A 10,175-nucleotide genomic window follows, 5' to 3' on the forward strand; every position below is an offset into this window, starting at 1 on the left:
GGATTCTGAGGCTTCGTCTGACATACTTTAGACATGTTGCAAGAAGGAACCGGTCCTTGGAGAAGGACATCAAGCTTGGGAGGGTAGAGGGACAGTGCAGGAGAAGAAGACCCTCTATGAGGTAGATTGATTCCATGACTGGAGTAATGGGGGTGGGTGTGTCAGAGACAGTGAGGCTGGCACAGGACAGGGCAAGGTTTAGGGCTGTTGTACATAGGGTCGCTATGAGTCGCAGGCAACTCAATGGCACATAACAACAACAACAAAATAAAAATAATAAATGCATGTTGTGTTAAGCCTCCAGTTTGAAATCTTTCACTCTGGCAACCATGGCAGATCCACACAGTCTGTGAAGTAGAAGCTTAAGATGAAGGTGAGGAAGTAGATCCAACCAAAGTCACGTCACCCACTCCCGCCCAAGTCCCTTTCTTCTAACCCTGTCACTCTAGCACACATGTCATTCCCAGCTAGACAGGCCTTCTCTTTAGCTACCTGATCGGTCACGCTTGTTTAGTATGACTGCACAGAGTGTCAATGCTAACTGCTCTGTGGGGCAGTCAGCAGGGACCAAGATGGACATGGCGCTGCCCTTGCCTTGTCCACCTGACCAACCTTCCCATAGTCATTCAGACGAGCCCACCAAAACTCACAGTGAGGACGAATCACTCCCACTCCATACTCAACCACCCCTCCTGTAATGCTCATTCCCAGGCTGCCCATCTCTGCTCAGAGGAGGTTCTAAGACCCTTCATATGAAGGTGTCAGTGGCCAGTGCTGGCTGAAGGGTTTTTTCCAGTACGACATTAGAGATGGAGCCTTCTCATGTGCTCCCACACAGCAGTTCTCCCGGCCCCCAAGTAGACCACTTGCCAGTCACTCCAGCACCCCAGCAAAGTCCAGCCCCTGCACAGGACCATTCAAATATAAAAAAAAAATTAATAGAAACCCACATAATTCATTGTCATCAAGTTGGAACCAACTGATAGCTGACTCTCCAGCAGGTTTCCGAGGCTATAAATCGTACAGAAGGAGATTCATCTTTCTCCAGAAAAGCTGTGAGGGATTTGAACCTGTAGAGAGGCTTGGCCTCTGGGTTGGCAGAGCCACTAGAGTGCCCTGCAGCACATGTGATGTGTTTCTTGTTATGTGCTGTGCTCTCAGGACCGACTCATAGCTGCTCTTCCAGCAGTTGTCCAGAGGCTGTAAATTCCCTAAGAGGAGATTGCAGAGCAGCTGGTGGATTTGAACCACCTGTATTCGGGTTGGCAGCACAACTTCTTACCCACAGAGCCACCAGAACTCCCTAGGACACCTAACCGTGGAATCAAATCAGAAGGATGAGCCCCACAGACCTCACCAGAAGCAACTGTGACAGGCTGTCTTCCCATTTACATCTGTCAGGGACAATTGTCCCTCTCAGCACAATTTGAGAACAGTTGAGGTGGCGATTCTAAATCCCAGTGACCAACAGCTCCCTCAGGGACATGTCAAGGACCATTGTGTCCGTCTCCCCCCCACCCCCACCTGCACTGAGCTGCACACTGCAGGATGGGGCCAAGAGTCAGACTGCAAATAGCACTGTGATGCCCACTGTGTGTGTGCGCTGGCTCAGCACGCCCTCCCCACTTCCCTCCCCAGAAGGAGTGTGTCCTTCTGTAGAGACCCTGGGAGAGCCCTGTGACCAGGGCACACAAAAACTTATCAAGCCCTCTATTCAACCCTCTCTGCAGTTCTCCTCTCCAAATCTCTCGGTCACACTGGTTTCTCTACATATCACCTGAAAGCCATTTTGGCCACCTAGTTTACAAGCTAAGAGGTTCAGGAAGCAACTGGCAAAGGGGTATGTGTTGAGAACATTGGGGATGTAAGAGAACTTCAAAGAAGATAGATAAATAGAATCCAACACCTAGGCTGTAAACTCAGGCAAACAAGTCTCTTACTTGTGAAGCGAATTTGGCCCAGGGCACATACAGAGAACTAGAAGTCGCTGTGACAGAGGGAGTAAGTTCTTGAGGGCAACAGGGTGGGGAGGTGAGGCCAGTTGTAGGGTACTTTGAAATCTAAGCTCTCCCTTGAGGAGTACCAGAAAAAATGTTCCTAGACCTGCAGAGGTAAGTGTAAGTGGAGAGAAGGAACCAGTCTCATACCTTGGGTTAGCCACAGACGGGCTCAACGTGTGACCCCTTTATTTCCCAGCCCTGAGAGTCCCCTGCCCATTGAAAAGACTGTACGGCTTAGTTGAACTCCACTACCTGTCACCCACAGGAAGAGAAACCAACGCCAAGGAGCAGAAACCACAGGGACTACGTCCACAGAGCCCAGGATCCCAGGACCACCGGGTCCCAAAGGTCCCACCCAGGCTCCTGGAGTCCTTCCTGTAACTCACTCACCCGGAGTCACCAAGGCAGACTTCACACGTGGCGGTGCAGAGAGCTCCGAGGAGCAAGGCACACTCGCTAGGTGACAGCGAGATCTGGTTCCCTATATTCACACAGAAAACCACCGGAAGGTTCCCGCCCTCTGAGGTTGCTGAGCAGCCGCTCTACGCCCACTGGTCGGTGAGAAAGAGCTCTCGCAAGTATAAGTAGCTTTAGCAGGTGATGCGGCAGCGGAGATGCAAGGCCTCAGAGTGAACCCTCTGAACTCTCTGGAGGCGCCCCCTCCGCATCCGCCCCCTCCCCAGCCGCCTCTCCACGCCCCGTCAGACGGGGTAGCGCGGAGTGGCGAGTCCCCTCTCCTGCAGACCCCGCCTCAGCACCCTAGCCCCTGGCGTGCCCCGCATTGCAGCCGGCGCTCTGATGGTGTCGGCATCCTGCCTGCAATCCGGCCCACGTCCTGACCGTGCCCCAACCCCCTGCCCGCACTCGGCCGGCACGTGCCGCCCCCGCCCCCATCTCCAAACCCAGCACTCCGCACCCCGTACCCTGCGCGGGGAAGACCAGGCGGTCCTGTCCCGCTGGCCGCGCTGAGCTGACCGGCCGTCCCGGCCCTGCGGGGCCGCCCTCATCCCGGCTGGTGGCTGACTCTCTACCGCAGCCGCAGCCGCTGCACTGCGCCCGCCGCACTCGGCCCCACGCGCTGCGTCACCGAGCCTCCAGGAGCGCAGCACACGGCACGTCCCGCTCCGAGTGGCGGAAGGGGACAGCCAAGGACAACACCGAGTGTAGATTGGAGCCTCCTGGAGACGCCTGATCTCAGGACCAGTTGGCACCCACACACCCCTGTCCCCGTCTCCTGTCCCCAATGAGTTAAGAGACACGAATGTGTGCATTGCACCCGCAGGGGTTCCTTTTGAGCACTTCCAGGGAGGAGGGCTTTGGGGAGCTGAAACCAGGTGGGCTGGGAGGCTGCGGAAATCATTCTTTATGGATTCCGTGTCCTACTCTCCAAGAACCCCTGCCAGGCCTTCAACCTGCAGGCCTTCCCTCCCTGTCACGTGGGTCCCAGTAATGCTTGTAGACTGGCCGCAGGCCAGGCCCCTCCGCATCTCTCCCTATTGGGGAAGGGGCACGAAGAACTAGGAAGACCCCATTCACCCTGTGCCCAGACACAGGACTGAACTCGGCTCTGATTGCCCTGCTTGAGAGAAGTCTAACTCCAGAAAAAGAGAAATCTGGAAGATAGATGTTCAAAGCACCCGCCATCATTCTCACTACCAAAGAGGTTTCTCAAGGTCTCATCTTCCTTCCTGCCCTTCTTAGGCCTCAGCACAGGCCCAACACCTGCTCAACCTTGCGGGGTGAACCCCTGTCCTCTCATTTCTTCCATGGATCATTGACATGTTGTACAGACTCAGAGCCAAGTACTGTCCTCTCATAAGTTTGCCTTCACCTGACCTGCACCACCAATGAACCAGCAGACTGCTGGCAGCACTTCAGGCTTGAGGATGCTCCCTATTCCATGTTCCAGAAGTTTCTAAACAGCTGAGGGAACCAGGTAAGAATCCATCAAAGCCGTGTACCTGGCATGAGGTGCTGTCAAGTACAAGTCATGGAGACCCTATGTGAATAACAAATCTGAGCCTGCCTATATCCTATGCCTTCCTCACCATCTCTGATACACTCAAGCTCATTGATGCAGTCACTGTGTCATTCTCTTTTGCTGCCTCTTCATCTTTCCAAGCAGGATATCCCTTTCCAAGAATAACCTCTCCTAGCAACACACCCATCTCATCTCACAAATACCTAGAATGTGAATGTTCATGCATTTGACTTCATTATATACAATTCCTAGTTTTCCAGCATTCCTATTCATACAGTCCATGTTCCTGCTAATAAAGGATGTTTGCAACTATTTCTCCTCATTGTGATTAAATCTAATACTACAACTACCCATGTGCTTTATTGTTCATTGGGTTTTCAGAGGCCTGCTATTTCAGAAGTGGTGTTTCCTACTCCATGTTAATTTGGGAACTCTGAGATGAGATGGACTAGCTTTGGCCAATTTGAATGAGATAATCACACAGCATTCTATGCTGGGAATGAAAGACAGATAAGAATAGTGTTGCCACCACAATAAAATAAAGGCAAATAATCCAATTGAAAAATGGGCACAGAATATTAACAGACACTTCACCAAAGAAGTCATTCAGATGGCCAACAAGCACATGAAGAAGTGTTCAAAATCCCTAGATCTAAGGGAGATGCAAATCAAAACAACTATGAGATATCATCTTACCCCAGTCAGAATAGCAAAATTTAACAGAGCAGCAAGCAACAAATGCTGGCAAGGTTGTGGAGAAACTGGAACCCTTATTCACTGTTGGTGGGAGTGTAAAATGGTGCAACCACTATGGAAAGCTGTATGGTGCTTTCTCAAAAAGTTGCAAATAGAGATACCATTTGACCCAGCAATTCCACTACTGGGAATATACCCCAAAGAGACCATAACTGACATCCAAGCAGATATATGCACACCCGTGTTTATCGTGGCTTTGTTCACAATAGCAAGGAGTTGGAAACAACCTATCAACAAATGAATGGATAGAGAAGCTGTGGTAAATTCACACAATGGAATACTACACTGCATTGAAAAACAAGGAACTCATGGAATATTATTCAAAATGGGTGACCCTTGAGGACATTGCTGAGTGAAGTATCTCCATCACAAAAGGACAAATACTGCATGGTGCCACCACTGCAAAACAGGACTGACATCGGGGTTGGGGAGAGACTGAGAAAGATGGGTTCAATAATGTATACTGCATTGAAACAGATGAGGGAGAAAACTGTTTAAAAGGGACATATGATTAGGTATTTTTGTCATGACGGGAGTCCAGAGTAAAGGCTACATAGTGGAGTGGACCTGGGGGGAGGGATTGTAAAACAATGAAAGAATTTTTCTTTTACTTTTCTAAGAGGGGAATGTACTAGGGGAGGGTTGGAAGGGGAGAAAAGTGCAACAATGAATGAATGGAAATCCAAAATCTCTGTAAATTTTCATTGAAATTAATAATAATTTTTTAAAAAAAGAATACTGTTGCATTCATAGTTAAAAAGACAATTTCAGGTTTTATCCTGAAGTACAATGTTGTGAGTGATAGGCTATGATCCTATGCATACAAGCAACATCGGTTAATATGACCATTATTCAAATATATGCACCAATAGCTGAAACCAAAGCGGAGGAAATTTAAGGTTTTACTATCAAATATTATAGCCTGAAATTGACCAGACATAAAGTTGGAAATGTTTAAGAATGACGGGTAGTTGAAAAGTACAGACTTCATGACAGAAATGAAGCCAGAAATAGTGATTGAATGTTGTACATTCAATGATTTATTCATTGCAAATACGTTTTTTAAAAAACACGGAGAGCACTATATACATGACCCACACCTGATGAGCTGCATAGGAATCAGATTGACTACATCTGTGGAAGGAATTGTGGAGAACCTCGGTATCAGCAGTCAAAACCAGGCCAGGTGCTGACTGTGAAAAAGACCACCAATTACTCATGTGCAGGTTTACATTGAGGTCAAAGAAAATTAAAACAAGTCCCAGGAACCAAAACATGATCTTGAGTCTACCCCACCTGAATTTCAAAATCATATTAAGAATAGATTTGAGGTCTCAACTTTAATCTTGTTCAAGACCTCAGGACCATAAGGGCCGGCGGGGGGAGTAGAAAGCAAATGCACAGGCTGAAGCATAAAAGAAGAAAGACAAGACAGAGGCTCAAGTAAACATTAGCGTGTGTACCCACAGATGCCACAGCGGCAGGACTAGAGAATGCCACAGGCTGAGGACACTGGTGCAAATTTGACCTCATGCTCCTGTCTAGAAATTCTGACTCAGGGATCTAGAACTTCCATCGCCATTTGATCACCATCAACACCTCTGGGACTCCCATTTTCCTTCCTCCTTCAAAATCAGGACCTTTTTGAACTGTTGCCCTGGACCTATGATATTCAGGACTAACTCTGCTTAGTTGTGGTTTGACATGACGTTCACAATAAATCAACTCTTCTGCAGTCTTAGCCGAATAATTAAAAAAAAAGAATAGGTTTTAGAGGAGGCCATAGGATAATGTCCCCGAGGCCTCTGGTGAGCTTGGAATCTGTGACAGAAGAGACTGAGGTTTGCAGGCCTTTCAGGTGTATCCATCTCACAAGACATTCCTACAGGAGAAATCACCATTCTTATACAATTTCACATTCAAGAAATTGACAGCTCTACATTAAATGAATCTGTTCAGAGTACTATCATGCATGATTTAAAAGCTACTGTAGGGGGAAAATTAAGCTTGTTTTGTACTCAAGAAAAAGTGATAGTCTTTTGAAAGATTGGGATTTCTGGTGACCTTTGTTCCTTTGTGTGACACTCACATTGCCCAATCAGGCATCAGCTGGAAACTAAGGAGACCACGCTTCCTCCTGCGATCTAGATCTGCTGCTCTCCTCACTTAACCCTCACCTCCACTTGGGCCCTGTCAACAATCCAGGGGTCCTCACGACACCCTAAACCAACAAACCTTCCCTGCTCATCCACACATCTGAACATGCTCGAATACTTCAAAAAGGCTCTGCAGATAGTGAAAAGGATGGATTGGATGGTCCCAGTTTGCAGAAGTTGGTGCAGTTACTATCACCCTCAACTTAAAGCTTCTTGGAGGAAATACATCTTTTTTTTTTCAGAGCCTCTGTGTCCTGAGTTACTTCTGTATACTACTGTATACATCCCTTGATGGTGGCAGTGCTGATTTGTCAGCTGGAACTTTTGACTGAACCAAGACCTTTACTAAACTTTATGGCCTTGCCTGCTTGACTGTAGCCTCTACAGCTTTTCTTGCCAATAGCCAGCCTCTAACCACAAAGCCCTTGTATATTCTGGGTTTTGTTCTATTTTGTCATCAGTTGGATGATTCCCATCTTTACTCTGCAGTAAATCAGAAAATGGAAGTTAAAGATCAATGAATTTAAATATCATGGAATGATGCAATTCACCAGGGGGAGGGAGGGTAATAGGTTTGAAGCACTGAACATGAATGATAGAAGACTAGATGAGTTGTGGGATGACATCAAGGATATCATCCATGAAAAGAGCAAAAGATCATTACAAAGACAAAGGAAGAAGAAATGGATGTCAGAGGAGATTCTGAAAATTGCACTTGAGTACTGAGACACCAAAGCAAAGGGAAGAGACACTGAAGTAAAAGAACTGAGCAGAAGATTTCAAAGAGCATCTTGAGAAGACAAGTAAAATATAATAACAATATACAGAGACCTAAAGTTGAGTAATAAAAAAGGAAGAACATACTCTGCCTTTCTCAAGCTAGAAGACCTGATACACAATCCAAACCTGGAGTTGCAATGCTTACAGATGCTGTGGGTAAAATCTTGAATGATCCAGGAAGCATCAAAGGAAGATGGAAGGAATACACAGAATCACTCTGCCAAAAACAACTGGCTGACACTGAAATCATAATAAATTATAGCTAACATTGAAAAGAATAGGAATCCCAGAACACTTTATTGTGCTCATGTGGAACCAATACCTAAACCAAGAAGCTCTTGTTTGAATAGAGCAAGAGAACACTACATGTTTTAAAATTAAGATATATGTGTGCCAGGGTTTTGTATTTTCTCACCATACCTATTCTATCTGTATGCTGAGCAAATTATTTGAGAAGCTGAACTCTATGAAAAAGAATGTGGCATCAAGATCAAAGGAAAATTCATCAACAACCTTCATTATATAGATGACACATCTATGCTTGCTGAAAGTAAGGAAGACCTAATACACTTGCTGCATAAGATCAAACACTGCAGCCTTCAAGATGGATTGCCATCCCAATGTCAAGAAAACAGAATTCTCACCACTGGACCAATGGGCCGTATATATAAATAGGCGATATAATAAATAAATAGGCAACCTAATAGATTGAGAAAAGATTGAAGCTGTCAACTTCTTCATCTTACTTGGATCAACAATCAATATATTTGGTACCAGCAGTCAGGAAATAAGGATACATGTTACACTGGGAAAGTCGGCAATCAGGGACTTCTTCAAATTACAGAGGAGCAGTGATATTAGGTTGAGGACTAAGGTGCACTTGATTCAGATCATGGTCTTTCCAATCACTTGCTATTATGCTTAAAGCTGGACAAAGAACTAGGATAACAGAAAAAACAATGATGCCTTTAAACTGTGGTGTTGGAGAAGAGTATTGAATATCCCATGGACTGCCAAAAGGACAAACAGATGTCTTGGTGCAGCCAGAATGTTTCTTGGAGTCAAGGATGGTGAAGCTTCATCTCACATACTTGGGGCATGTTGCTAGGAAAGGCTATTCCTCAGAGAAGGACATCATGTGTGGAAAAATGGGGAGACAGCTAAAGAGGAGGGCCTCAGCCAGTTGGACACGGTGACTGCAGCAATGGGCTCAAGTGTGTCAGAGATTGTGAGGTTAGTACAGGGTAGGACAGGGTTCAGATCTGTTATTCACAGGATCACTATGAGTTGTACTCAACTCGATGGCAACCTAACAACAACAATAAGAAACATCCCCAAAGTATGAAAGTGTCACCATCATTGCCACTAAGGAGCACTCTGGCTGCAGTTTCTCCTAGAAATTTCTGTTTGTTCATTTGGCATTTGGCAGTCTATAGGATATTCAGTACTCTTCTCCAACACTACAACTGAAGACATTGATTCTTCTGTCATCCTTATTCACTGTCCAGCTCTCAATTGTATAGCAGCTGATTAGAAAGGCCACTGCTTGAATCAATCTTTAAACTGACATTATTGTTCTTCGGGATTTTGGAGAGGTCTCTGACAGCAGTCTTTCCCAGTACTGTCCATCTCCTGATCTCCTAACTGCTGGTACCAAGGGTGTTGATTTTGGATCCAAGTTAGAGGAAATCATTGATAATTTCAGTCTTTTCTCCATCTATCACAAGGTTGCCTATTTGTCTAGTGGTAAGAATTTTTGTTTTCTTGATGTTGAGATGTAATTTATATTGAAGGCTTTAGTCTTTGATCTTCTGAAGCAAGTACTTCAAGACCTCCTCACATTCAGCAAGCAAGGTTGTGTCATCTGTACAATGTTATTCACGAGTCTTCCTCCAGTCTTGATGCTGCATTCTTCTTAATAGAGTCCAGCTTCTCAAATTATATGCTCACCATACAGATTGAATAGGTATAAGGGAAAGGATACAACAATGATGCACACTTTTCTTAATTTTAAATTGTGTGGTGTGAGGTGCGCCTGATCCAGGCCATAGTCTTCGCAATTGCTTGCTTGCAGCAGAAAGCTGGACAATGACTAGTGATGATAGAAAGAGAATTGATGCCTTTGAGCTGTGGTGCTGAAAAAGAGTGTTGAATATACACCAAGGACTGACAGGAGAACAAACAGGTTCATCCTAGAGAGGGTGAAACCAGGCTGCCCCTCGGAGGCAAGGATGCTGAAGCTTCATCTGACATACTTTGGGCATGTTGCAAGGAAGAACCAGTCCTTGGAAAGGGATGCAAAGTCATGCTTGGAAGAGACAGAGAAAGAGAGGAAGACCATCCATAAGATGTATTGATTCAGAGACTCGGGTAAAAAGGGTAGGTGTGTCAGAGACAGTGAAGTTGGCACAGGATAGAGCAGGTTGCAAGGCTATTGTACATAGGGCCTGTATGAGTTGCAAGCAACTCGAAAGCACAAAACAAGTGTTCTCTTGCTCTATT

At 45.9% G+C, this 10,175-nt stretch overlaps 1 pseudogene; it reads left to right on the forward strand.

Moving 5' to 3' along the window:
- The first annotated feature begins 2,614 nt into the window (after positions 1-2,614).
- On the forward strand, positions 2,615-7,265 carry LOC102858716 (annotated as a pseudogene).
- Positions 7,266-10,175: the final 2,910 nt, after the last annotated feature.

The sequence above is a fragment of the Elephantulus edwardii genome, unplaced genomic scaffold (genome assembly GCF_000299155.1).
Source record: "Elephantulus edwardii isolate Elephantulus edwardi_28Jun2011 unplaced genomic scaffold, EleEdw1.0 scaffold00228, whole genome shotgun sequence".
Taxonomy (NCBI): Eukaryota; Metazoa; Chordata; class Mammalia; order Macroscelidea; family Macroscelididae; genus Elephantulus; species Elephantulus edwardii.